Source organism: Solanum pennellii, chromosome 7, assembly GCF_001406875.1.
Source record: "Solanum pennellii chromosome 7, SPENNV200".
In the NCBI taxonomy this organism is placed as follows: Eukaryota; Viridiplantae; Streptophyta; class Magnoliopsida; order Solanales; family Solanaceae; genus Solanum; species Solanum pennellii.
In genome coordinates, this window is record NC_028643.1 from 46,996,376 (window position 1) to 47,010,873 (window position 14,498).

Below are 14,498 nucleotides of genomic sequence, written 5' to 3' on the forward strand. Positions count from 1 at the left end.
TGCTATTGGCTTAGTTATTTTGTTAATTACTATTTTATTATTTTATTATACCTATTATTAGATGAAATTTTTTTGTTGATGGTAAGAAAATGGATGACGGATTTTGAAGGAGAATTGGTAAGACTTTGTGATCTTGAACCTTTACTTCAATTGTGATGGCTTGTACTTGATGATAAAGTTCAATTGAAGCATATGATGTGATTAGATTAAGTAGTTATTCGTATGATGATACAATTTAAATGTCTTGATTATGTGAATCCTAAGATTATGGTTAAGATGTTATGATATAGGGTTGGTTATGAAGTACCTATGTGCCTTACTATGACATTATGATGATAATGTGTTATTCTTACATATGAGGGTTGTATTGAAGGGAGGTTCTCATACAGTTCCGATTGAGATAATGACTATGACTATAGAACGGGTTAGTATCCGATGACCTAAACTAAGTTATGATTGTTAAAGGAAGACTTAAAGACATTTCAAAAGGGACTGGAGCTTAGCACCGAGTGAACTAGTAGTGAGGAGTGTCCCTTCCCAATTAGGTAAGGTATGTTCACTATTGTACTCATGAGATATCAATTATAATGCTAATGTTATAAATAGGGTCTCAAACATGTCTCCTAGTTCTTTAACTATGTTGCCCTCATACATACTAGCTAGTGGTCCACCTAGATACTATGTTCCTGTTTTGTTACTAGCTTGGCAAGTAGTCCACTTTTTTTTCGGTGTAGGGTTCATGACATCGGATTCCACATTTAGCTCATATGGTCTATGTCTGTTAAGGATAATGTTCCCCAAAGTAAAATGAAGTAGTAAAGTGAACTCTAACAAGGATCATTTAAGGGGTTTGACATAGTCTAGGTAGGGGTATGGGACTCTACGTATAGATTACACTAGGTTGCCTTGAGGGAAGTTCTAGGAGGATGTTCTTCTTTTTTTATGATCTTATGTTCTTATAATGTAATTGATATGCATATGTTCACTTTACTTGTTGATGATACTATGTAAGGTTTGTTTCACTTATCAACATGTTGTTGGTTTATATTGCTAAACTTGATAATGAATACTCACGATGCTATGTTTTTTGAAGTTAGACATTATTTGTGATCCTTTGATTGGTTTACTTGGTTACGTGGGGTTATGAAGCTTCACTTGGTCGTTGCACTTTTAAGCTTGGTAATGGGTTATTAGTAAGGGACTTGTATATGGTGTAATGTTATGGACTCTTGTACATGCATTGCTAGTATAATAGTTGGAGTTGTTTTCTTATGAGTTCTAGTAGGCTTCAACACATGTTCACTTGACATTACTTGATGATGTTGGTCTTTAGTTGAATATGATGTTTCCTTAAGGAATATATGATTATTGTCTTATATGTGCTCTTGGTTGTGCATAAGGCTTTTCAAAGTAACTTAGAATAGTTTGAAAAAATGTCCCCTTTAGCAAGATTTCTATGTTTATTTGTGCATATGATCTATATTTAGTACAAATGGTGTACAAAATGTATTCTTTCTTTTTTCTCAAACAATGTAGGTTCGGGCCGTTGAAGTTCTGAGTCTACTTTAAAGAAGTCTTGGATATCTTTCTCCAAGTGTGGGTAGGTCCTCAAGATCGGAGGATGATGCCTTTTCCTATTCTACCTATGTTACTTTCTATAGTCTAAGGACAGTTGTTTCACTCTTATTTTTCAAGACATTGTTGTAAGCCCTAAGTGGCGATTATACATTTTTGTAAGGGCTATGACCAAATTGTTATATTCCACTTTAGATAGTTTTGTATGAGACATTCCTATTAGACTATATTTTATATATTGTATATGTGGCATAAAAGTAGAAGCCTATGTAAGCTTTCTATGCGAGGAGTCCAAGTAAACTGCCTATGTATATATTATGTGTAAGTAAAAGGTCTATTATGTACACCTCATGATATAGATATATATGAAAAAATTTAATATTCCAAACTTTTTAACCTATAATATGTAATGATGAATTCTAAGAGGCTAGTCTTAGTCCTCTCCGAGGACGAGGACGTCGGTTACATGTAGCGGGTGCTCCGCGGATGTGACAAAATACTTCGTCTGGCATCCTAATAATTTCACCCCCAACCTTGGTCAGGCTACGTATGCATAATTTAATAACTCTTACCTTTACCTCATATTAGACAGCGCATTGATGTATGTCTTATTTTTCGCCCTCACACCAACCGACACTATACTATTACGTAGTGTCAAACTAAATCTATGTTGAAATTTTTTTTCTTATTAACTATCTCCTTGGACCGTTAAATAGCAAAAAGTTGATTTTTAATGTTTCCAACCACTAAAAATATTTCTAAACAAAAGAATTATCAATGCATGCAAAACACTGTTCGAGATTGCTTAATTACTATTCATATGTTGTTAATCACTCATGGTTCCCACAACCCTAGTTGTGGAGGTTTGTTACCCGTAATCACAACAAAATAATTCATTATTTTAGATGAAAGAATTATGAACTTATGTAATGAAAATATGTAACCCAGAATTTGCAAATACAATATTAATACAAAAATCTTCAAATTTAACTCAATGAAATCAATCTAATGTTTGCAAGAATTGATCTCCAAAGTCTCAAACTAGAACAATAAAATTAGTAGCCAACCCCAAAATAAGGTTTTTATACCCTATTTATAAAAAACAAACTCTTAATTAAAAAGAAAACAAAATAATGAAAGTTTGTTCAGGCCCACATATTCAATTCCCAAGACTGACTTACAGACCGTTAATGGATCTAAGGTCCGTAAGTCCCTTCCATCAACCAGGATTTAGTAAATATTTCAGCATCTCAAAATCTAACCTTTCTAAATCAAACAACGAAAGTCGACGGTCCTTCAATATCCTCCGTGACTCCATAATTAGAATCTTTTAAAATCAGGTACGAAACCCTCGCAATCTCATTCTACAGTTCCCTAATCGATTGACGGACCATCAATGTTCTCGTGGTTCGACACTTTGTCAGACTTTTCTTATTTCATCCAATGTCTGGGCCACCCATCTACGATACCCACCTACGAGGCGTCAATGGATCTACGATCCATCAATTACTTCTGTGAATGCCCTTTTCAACACTATTTCAATTGTCTCTTTAATTTGTGCCTGAACACCTTTTCTGCAAAATATGAAATAAAACCATCAAAATCAATACAAAAAGGCTCTAGACACACACAAAGCCTAAGTGAAATACATTAAACATACTGTAAACTCACGGTATATCATCTATCAATAGCACAAAGGATTAAGCGGTGAACTAAAAATTAGATCTCCTATCCATGACTAGAAATTCCCAGCCTATCAATCCTACTCCTTCCATACTATAGTGACGGCACCTCCAGTACAAATTCCTCGACCCATGTCAATTAACAGATAAAAGGATAAGGGGCTAAGAACAATTCTATAGGAAAAGAATTAAGGTTATAGACATGTACCCAAAAAAAATGGAGTGCCTTAAGCACCACAAGTTCCAAATATTCACCAAAGCTCATGGTACGTATGTTTCAAGTTGGGTGAGATATTTTTTTATAGAGCATACAGTGCCTTATTGGTACCTCGGAGGAAGAGGCTAGTATCATCATTCAAAGACGTCTATTACGTGATTGTCAGAGGAAAATAGGTAGCTTGTGATAGTGATGCTATCAGCATAGTCTTAGGCATGTCTACTAGGATCAATGATAACTGCCAACACTTGATAAGATTATATAAATTCAATATGATTAAAAAGTGGTTAGACCCGCTAATCTATGAAGATGCTCCGAAGTGGTTAGTAGAAGGAGCTCTATTTAAAAAGAAAGATCTAACGGTAGCTGCCAGATACTCGTTTAGGTTTATCAACCGCACAATCATGCCATCCCAAAATGAATCGATTCTTCACCTTGCTGAGGTAGCTTGTCTGGGATGCATCATAGAGAAAACTAGTATTAACTTGGGGATGATCATTGCTTCATAAATCTATCTACATGCAAAGAAGAGTCGGAACTCTCTCCATTTGCCAGTATTGATAACTTAGCTATACAAAAGGCCTTAACTATCCTAAGATTAAAAGATGGATACAGAAGTTGTTTCCACCTCCTCCACCGATATCCATAAGATCGAAGCAGAGTATCTCAAGGATAAGGCAGATAATACAAAGAAAGAAGTCATAGCCAATGGATCCATACCTGTAGAGACACCTTTGCACATTTCGGCCCAAGGGCTTTCAGGTACATTTATTTCCACTGGAACTTCCGCATATACTCCAGGTTCTTCTGCTGTTGCACTACCTCTCTAACATACAATTGTTATTTCCCAGTCCCTACGCACCCAGGCTTTCCTTGTTGCGATGCGACAGTTGGTTGTTACTATTTATTGGCGGGCTTCAGCTTAGAGGCCTCTATTCCACTCATGATTTAGATTGCCCTATATGATGTGGTATCACCTATGAGCACCACCATTGATGCCCTAATGGCCAGTATAGCGGTGTATGAGCACAACCAAGGGGCCACAAAGGAGGTGATGACATTAAAAGTTTGCATTTTTGAGCTGAGAAAACATGTAGACTATCTAAAGTCCACCAATATATACATCGTATTTTGAATAGTGAAGATTCTAGATTTTCCTGAGATGCCTCAGACTACCACCAGATACGAGAATAGTCTAGAGAATGCAGTCGATCTTAAATCAGAAGCGTAGACTGATGAAGAGATGTTTGAGTAGAATGAGGGAGTTGTGGATGAGAACCCAACTATGACAGAGGAAGACTTTTTAGATGTTGATGTGCAAGATTCCTTTGAAAATGTATATATTGCAGGATCAGATGGAGTTGGTCCTTCTGAGATTATTGTTGGCACTAAGGCCTCGACAGATAGAGAAATTACATAAAATGGACCTTTTTTTACCTTCCTCTCTATCTTCTTTTGACTTAATTTCAATACTTTTATTTTCATTTGAGGACAAATGTTTTTTGTGGTGAGGTAAGGGTCACCTTTTTTGTGCTATTCATTACTCATTTTTTGTGTATATATTTTGGGTTATTTTTAAATAGTGTTTCATACTATGCTTACGAATATTTGAGCTTGTGTCTACCTTTTCGTTTAAATTGCAAATATTTTGACCATCCAATTTTTTTCTTTCCGCCACCTCTTGCATGTAGTTAAATGTGGTTCTTCGTACGCAAATTTAAGTCTTATTTTGATCAATACCGATGACTTGAATAGTGTTTGCCATCGAAACAAACGTGATATGGAGATATAACGAGGCCAAATGAAGTGACATTCACAATATGTTAACTCTTGACATATCGTTGTGATTAGCCAATTCTAAAATCAAGTTTCATGCAATGACTGCTGCAATATGCAAAAGCATAGAGTCTTGTTTGACTTTAGTGCCAAAGCCTTCTGTGTTGAGATTATTGTGAACCATGAATGAAGACACCTAAAATTTTCCCCGTTAGTCCGGTTGACTAAGTGATGTGTAGTCATTATATGATCTCAGGCACTGTTCAAAGAGTGTGAACCAATTTGATATCTAACTATTTAGTGGCTTACCTTGTGATTGTGCGAACCTCTTTAGAAAACCCCTTGGGCCTTACCTTTCTTTTGAAGAAACATGATAAAAACATGAAATCTCTTAATCATGTACCAATAATTTACTTTATTTGTGATTGATTGAATAGCCAACATAGGCCAAAAGCCTAAGTTAGGGGTTTGATTAAAAGAGAAGGCAGGTCTAAGAGTGCACAAATAGGCTACTTTAACCCATGGTGTTTAGAAAAATGCCATACTGAAAAAAATAGAAGAAAAAAATAAAAACAATGAGAATGTCATGTAATAAATTTATGTGAATAAAAAAATTAATTGGGTTTTCCAAACAATCCATGGAAAGTGAATAGAGAGATGACTTATAAGCACAAGAGAAAATGAGGAAGGACGGAATAAGGAAGTGTTATGAAAACCACATCTCATGAGGATAAAAGTCACTAAGCCTAAATGGAAATACCTATGCACTGTTACAAGCCTAAAAATACATCCTTGATCTTGAGTGTGCTGAAACAAAACTTGATGGGAAAACCTATGGGTGAATTCATGCACTGTCTTCATCTTTGTGAGTGTAAGTGTTGAATTTGATTATGAAGCTTTAAATTGCATACCATTGTGTGTGAACATCGAATCATTCTTATGTAAGGGAATTTGATCACTTTGGTTGAGCTTAAACTTTCATTTAAAGAAAGTATTGTAAGATTGAAAATCTTTGATAATGGTGTGTCACAACTTGAGTCTTTGAGTGCACATTTGATCGTTGCATGAGTAATTTGAATTATATTTTCTGCATTCATGATTGAGCCTTATCTTGAACTATTTGAGACATCCTTGTTGAAATATTGAACTTTAATTTTACTTAAGGACAAGCAAAAGTTTAAGTTGGAGGTGTTGATGGGTCCACGATTTTGACTGATTGAGAGCTCTATTTTGATAACTTTAGTGTCCTCAAATACATGTTTTGTTTCTAAAATTAATTAAAAGCTTGAGTTTTAGATATTTTGAAATTAGAGACATAACATGGACACTTTAAAGCAAATAGGAACAAAAGCAGCTACAAGAACGAAGAAATGAACATCATAGGATCACCAAATCCATTATCGCTGTATCTCTAAAAGTTCATATCATTGTCTTTTCTTCAAGTGAGCTGAGATATGAAGGAAAGCATCAAATCGACTAAGAAAAGGAGTCATCGGCATGTCACTGAGTAGCTCCATGAAGCAGTATGGTGTCGCTCAATGATCCTAAACGCAAAGATGTTGTAGGATAGCACAAGAAGATGATGAAACAATCAAAGATCGGATCGCCAAGTTGATCGATGATCCTGACTAATTTCGCCAACTGATCCGTTGCATCAAAAATTTTGAAAAATATAAATACCTATTATTATTTTTCTTTTAGGATACATTATTTCATATTATTGAACAATAAAATTTTAGTCCTAGTTTCTATTAGTGTTTTTGAGAGGGTTTTGAAGAAATTGAAGATTCAAAGGGTTTCATCTCAAAGAATTTGGTCTTGGGTCTCCTAAATTCTTCATTTTTGGCTTGTAACAAGATTTAAATCTTCATACCCATTTTAATGAAACTCATTATGTTATAAATTTCTATATCTTTTATATGTCTATCTAACACCCCAATTTTTGGGGTGTGATTTTGTGTTTCTAGCTAAAACCCCAATTCTTGGGGTGTGATTTTGTGAATATGGGTTAGATTATCTCTTGGGTCTTGCTTGTTGATGGTTTTTTTTTGTTTGAATTTGATTTCACTTAGTAGCTGTGTATGAAATCAATCGGGTTATAGTTACAAATACAACTACTCCTCTATGTTCTCGATTTGCGCGAGAGAGAAGTCGTAAAACCAAGACTACTAAGTTGATGGCTGGTGGGATTGGGTCGACATGAGGTTCAACTCGACAGAGTGAACCCTAGTCCTTATCCCAAAAACATTGCTCGAGAGAGTTAGTTGGATAAGGTGGAGGCTTCTCTCCATGCAGCTAGTGAGTGTCCGAGAGGAACCCATTTGATTTAGGGTAAGTTGTTCGAGAGAAAGATTACCCCCTCTAGTCTAGGTTAGTCACAATAGTTCAACATATTTATCATTAAAAGTGTGTACCCAATAGTTTACTCTATCCTGTACTCCTACCACATCCCAAGAATCATGTCTTTCATTAGCTTCTGTTTTTGTGTTTACTATTTTAGTTTTTAGTTTGATTGTGAAAACCCCCCACCCCACCCCACCTCATTTTTAATTGATGGTTGAATCACCCCTTTAATTCAATATTTTTTTATTCGATAATTATTTTAGCTATGAATAATTGAAACTTAATTTTATTTTTCTATTAATACAAAACACCACTCCCTGTGGACACGACCCACAACCCTTTGTTGGGTGATACTATTATGCGATCGTAAGACAGTTGCATTTGAAGTTTTGTCATTGATTAAGCATTTTAAAACGTCAATGTTGAAATCTTATCTTGTAACACTCTAAAGTCCATGACTTAGTCTAGAGCCTCAGAAGAGGAACTAAACTCTAAATGTAAAATTTCAAAAATTCAAGATGAGTCTTAAAGCTTAACATAGGTTCTATGTGGTGTAAGCACTGTATTAAGACATATTTTAATGAATATAGGTCATTTAGGAAGTCTAGGAACAAAAACATCCAAGAATGTCCATGACGTCCGAAAACTACTTCTAGGAGGAACTAGCGCGCCTAAGCCTATTTGACGAGCTGATAGAAGTCGAAAATCCATGAAAATTAGTGTATGGTAGGTAATAGGTGTTTAAGATTATTTGTGGTCACAAAGTTTGTGTACAATCCCCTAGGACCAACGAAGGACCCTTGAGCAGGACCCTAGTACGTAGGAGGCAACACTACTAGGTAGTGTGCAACCACGAGAGGGAAAACGATGGCTCGTGTGTGAATCGACGAGGCGTCCATGCCAACCGTCGTACAAAACATAGACAAAATGCTTGAGCCCTCGCCTGAAAAGTCTCTGATCAAAACTATGGTTGTGCAGCACGGAGGGATGCCTGTCCAACGATGGACCAACAAACCGTCAATCGTGGTCTCGTCGATACGCCTGCTATTTTCCTGCACATTTGAACTTGGTTTAATTTAATTCGTTAAGGTGTTAGGTGGTTAATTGGTGGTTTAAGGGAGTCTAATTAATTTTATTAACCCCCCATAGAAAGACCCCAACCCTCATTAGACTATACACAACTCTCAAAACAATTTCTCTTCCTTCTCTCTTCTTTCTCTCTCTATAGGAAGACACCGTTGAAGACTAGCTAGGGGAAGGATTTGGGGGCTGTAAAGGGAAGAATTTACCATAAATTCTTCACCAAACATTGAGGTATGGGATTTAATTCACCTTCAGACCTCTTTCCTCAAAGGGTTCCTTCAAATTATGATTAGAAGTTGGGTTTTCATGTGGGTTCTTCTCAATCTCGAAAATTAGGTTATGAATCAATTTGTTTGTGTTTTATATTGGATAATATGAATAGATGACCAGGTATTCATACTTAATTGTGGATATCATGATGGTTTGGTATAGTTTGTAGATGATGATCCTTAATCTTAACCCTAGGTTGGATATTGACATGAATTAAGTTGAGATTGGTTCAATTGACTTGGTTATTGTTTGAATTTCTATTAATTAATGTTTTTACATCATGAAGAAATTATAGTGAATTGTTGTCTTTCATGCTAGTTCTTGAGATTATGATCTAGGTTTAAAAGTGAATTACCTAAGTGTCTTATCCTATGCTATGATATAGTATTGAATTGTGATGTAGTGATTCTTCTAGTTAGTGTTAGTAGTTTCAGAAGCAGCCTGCGTAGGCGTACGAGCCTATGCTACTGTACCAGCCATATTTTCACCAAGTGGAGGCAACATTGGATAGGGGCCCTCTGCGTGGAGCATACTCATTTGCCTCATCCTGACGAAGCCGATATTAAAAGTGCCCAGTAGAGACTTGAGCTGATAAATGTGCCAGATGGGCACACCTACGGACCTGCATAAGAAGAATATCATGCACGGAAAACGGTAAGTTGTTATGACCTTAAAAGCACTCTCGTGCATGACCGCCTATAGAATCCAAGAAAAGTCCACCTCAAACCCCGCTATCATCGCCGCCATTAGTACAGCACGATCCCATGTGACTATGTTATCAACGGCCGTGGGGGAAAGGCGGTGGCGTAAAATCAACCATAAGAACATAGCCGTGAAGGTTATGTTAGCCTTCTTGATGGCTCCCTTCGGCTCTGTTACCCAGTCAACACCCTCTCCATTTAAAGACAGGTGCAGGGCCATCCAACTATTGGTGGTCTCTCTCAGTGATGGCTAACGCAAGAATTGGCCATCTTTGACAATTTGCCACAGGTAGTCAAAATCGGCATTGAGAGGGGTCAGGTTGGCATCAACATCCTCGTTGTATAGATACCGGCGATGGTAGGCAGGGAGATATCGACCTGAATGCCACGTACTCGTACAACTCTCGTACCAACTCTTCACTATATGAGCCCAAAGAACGCGCTGTCCACTCCAGTCGGTGTCTAGTGAAGATATTGTGGATCTGTGGCATTTTAGGGAGACTTATACCTTATCATTCAAAAACTTTGCGTCTGAATAAACTTGATATTGCCCGTCGACACACCACAAGTTAGGATGGTCGGCAACCAGTGTGAGAGCACGAGTCGCTGATCCGGGAGTTGATTGAGAACTGTCAGCTTCATCAGACTAGGAAGATTGTGCCCTATGGTGGGTGCAGGGACTTCAGCAGACACCGACGCTTACTGTGACCACGAAACTCCAAAGGAGGCAGACGCTCCTTCTTAATGAGTAGCTGAGCCTGAAGGTGTACCGGTCAGTGTGAGCTCCTCATAATACTGGAGGCAGTGACTATGCCGGACGCCACCTTTATGGGTGTAGCTTGGGTAGCACGTGCAGCTCGTGATGGAGTGGTAGTGCCTGGGGGCACGTACTCGGGGTCAAACTTATAATCACAGCCAATGACCAGTCGGGCAGACGGGGCGAGAGACTTTGACCGCCCACGTGCGTAGACTCAATCTTGTTTTGGTGCCATAAGAGATAGTACCTGTAAAGAATCAATATTAGTACGAGGAAGAGCAAACAAGACGAGTAAAAACGAAACAAAATAAATATAAGAGATAAGCTGTAATGATTTTTCTGTTATAATAGTGAAATACCGGACTAGGTGACGGCTCGTCGTGAGTACGATGTGTCGTACTTCAACTATGTTGATGTGGAGACCACTGAAGAAAAGTCTCTAACAAGTATGACTTATAAACAGGACGGACCGTCGTGACAATTATGGTCCGTCGTCGATGTCAATCGTCGAGACCCTTAGGAGAGAGGTCTCTGACCGTCACAACACTTATGAAGGATGGACCATCCAAGGTGTGACGGTCCATCGTAGATGTCCGTAAGAGGACACTTAGAAAAAGTGGGAGACCCTTAGGACAAGGGTCTCTAACAACCATGACGGTTGTGCAGGACGGACCGTCATGGTAACGATGGTCCGTTGTCGATGTTTGTCAGAGGACACTTAGAAAAAGTAGGACACCCTTAGGAGAGGGGTCTCTGCCCGTTACGACGATTGTGCAGGACAGACCGTCGAGGGTGTGATGGTTCGCCGTAGATGTACGTCAGAGGACACTTAGAAAAAGTGGGAGACCCTCAGGACAAGGGTCTCTGACAACCTTAACGGTTGTGCAGGACGGACCGTCGTGGTAGGTAACGATGGTCCGTTGTAGATTTTTGGCAGAGGACACTTAGAAAAAGTAGGAGACCCTTAGGAGAGGGGTCTCTGACCGTCACGACACTTATGAAGGATGGACCATCCAAGATGTGACGGTCCATCGTAGATGTCCGTAAGAGGACACTTAGAAAAAGTGGGAGACCCTTAGGACAAGGGTATCTAACAACCATGACGGTTGTGCAGGACGGACCGTCATGGTAACGATGGTCCGTTGTCGATGTTTGTCAGAGGACAATTAGAAAAAGTAGGAGACCCTTAGGAGAGCGGTCTCTGACCGTCACGACGGTTGTGCTGAATGGACCGTCATGGAAACGACTGTCCCTCGCATGTATACGTTGGTGGACACTTGGAGAAAATGTATAGTGGGATGTTGGAACAGACCCTATGACGGTCCATAGTGGGTAAGACGGTCCGTCATCGGGGTCTCTTTATGTCATTAAGTGACAGAATTGGGGATGCCACAATCATCCCCTATTACTCAAATTGAATTTTATTGTTAACCTACATGTGTCTAACAAAAATACCTATCAAACTAGCAATGCTAAAGCACCTATTTCTAGAGATTTAACAATGCAATATAACGATTCTTAACCTAGGTCAGACAAAATTTGATCAAAGCATGAAAACCCACGAAAAAGAAATAGGCTAATATGAATTAAAAAAATGTCATGTAAATAGGTAGAGATAAGAGACACATACCTAAGAATTTGAGAAAAACAAGCAAAGAAGGTACTTGGTTAGCAAGAACAGAACCACAGCAGCAGACTCCGACTAGTAGAGGGTAGATTTTGAGGAATTGGGGAAGTGATCAGTTGATAGAGAAGAGAGGTTTGAAGTAGGAAGTTTAAAAGAGAGGGAAATCGGAGAAAGAGGGAAGAACATGGGTGAAATGAAGGGGTGGGGTTTTTAAAGGTTGCAAATTTTTTAAATTACCCCCAACCGGGTCGGGTCGGGTATGCTCATTAATGACGAACGAGACCCCGACGACGGTCCATCGCAGATGCGACGGTCCGTTATGGGTTCCCTCAAGTGTGCCCTAGTTTTGAAAATAATTGAAAGAGGTACGTGGCACAACGGATTCATGGGACGTTCCGGCGCGTGAGTGATGGTCCGTCGATGTGTCCGTCAGGGACTGTTGCAGTGTGATTTCTGCAGAATTTTCTAGTGATGTGCCTGCAAATTTAAAACCCATTAGTAAAAAATTCTACCATTACTAGAAATAAAACTATAAGTATTGGGTTGCCTCCCAACACTCCTTGGTTTCTAACTCAACTGCTCCATGAGGAAATAGTTGGGTAATTAAGTAAGGGTCAGTCCATTAGGACTTGAGATTGCCCGGAAACCAACGCAACCTAGAATTGTCTAAAAGCACCAAATCCCCAACAATAAAATCTCGTTTTTCACTTTTTAGGTCATGGTCCTTCTTCATCTTTTCTTTATAGGATATAGCAGATACCGATTGGAGATCACCACTCTGCCTCATGGACCTACAAATTTTGAAGGTCGCTTCTTCATTGTTCAACCAAAATTTCATCTGCGCCTTTTCCATATCAACTAAGGCTCTATCCGTAGCAAGGAATGGCCTCCCAAGAATAATAGAAACATCAAAATCGACTTCACAATCAAGGATAAGAAAATCTGCCGGAAATATGAACTACTCCACTTTTACTAGCACATCGTGGAGTATCCCTATGGGCCTTTTCATTGTTTGATCAGCCATCAGTAGCCGCATCGCAGAGGGCTTTGGGTCACACAAACCCAACTTCTTCAGATCGAGAGGGGCATGAGATTTATGCTTTCCCCCAGATCAAATAATGCATTCTTAAAATGTAATGACCCAACTGTACAAGAAATAGTGAATGCACCCGGATGTTCTTTCTTTTGTATGAGAGATCTTGTAACAATAATAGTACAATGCTGCATTCTATCATCATCCTCAAAAGTGACCGATCTTTTCTTTGTAAAATCTTTCATAAACATGGCATAACCGGGCATTTGTTCTAGATCTTCTACCAAAGGGACATTGATAAAAAGTTTTTTCAACATTGTTAAAAAACGCCGATATTTACCCTCCTTGGTATTTTTCACTAATCTTTGAGGAAAGGGGTGTGGTGGTCTAGGCATGGAAATTATCTTTGTAGGCACTTCAGCATCTTTTCCAGTGTTATCTTCTACTTCACCACTATCCTCTATCACCTTATCATTATCATTTATCACCTTTTCCTCCTTAGATTGCATAGGTAAGTCAATGGTCTGCTAACCACACCGAGTAGTGATTGCCATACAGTGTCCGTCATTTTTCTGACTTTGAACAGTGTTGCTAGGAAGAGTGCCCGGTTGCCGTGTGGTCACAGTCGCATATAATTGGGCAATTTGAAACTCAATCTGCTTAATCAATATTCCATGTGTATCAACTTTCTTCCCAATACCCGCTAAATTACTCCTTAACTCTTTAATGTGCTAATTATTAGCATCAAACCACCTCATCATTTTGTGCAACAGATCCACAACTCTTTCCATACTATATCCACCATCCATAGGAGTAACTTCACAATTTTGAGGAGGGTCACACGGCCATTCCTATCATTTCTCTTACCATAGTTACCCCTGTTGAAATTGTTGTCGCGGTTGTAGTTTCAATCTCGGACATAATGACCCTCACTGTTATAGTTACCATAGATCCGACCTTAGTTTCCTTGACCTTGGCGCCAATTCTCCTTATTTGAGCCTTGGGCACTCGGTCGGAACCCCTTGTCTGCTCATTTAACACATCGGAATCCTCCGCATAATAGCATTCATTATTTGGTGGTGGTGGTTTAGACAAGTAGTTAACTGCATTTATCTTTTCTGCACCCCCAGTGATTTGTTTTAATACTAACCCAAGCTCAGTTCTCATCTGAGCCATCTCTTCACAAAACTCATATGTGACTGGGTTTTGAGTGGATTGCACTACAAAGGTATTTTTCCCAATATCTGACTTTCTAGTATTCCAAGCTTTATTGTTCCAGGATATTTTCTGTAACTTTTCAGCAATCTCAGCATAAGGACACTCCCCATAGAAACCACCAACTATATTATCCAACATCGCTTTATTATTATCATCATGTCCCCGATAGAAGTATTCCTTCAATGACTCATCATCTATCTGGTGATTGGGGACGCT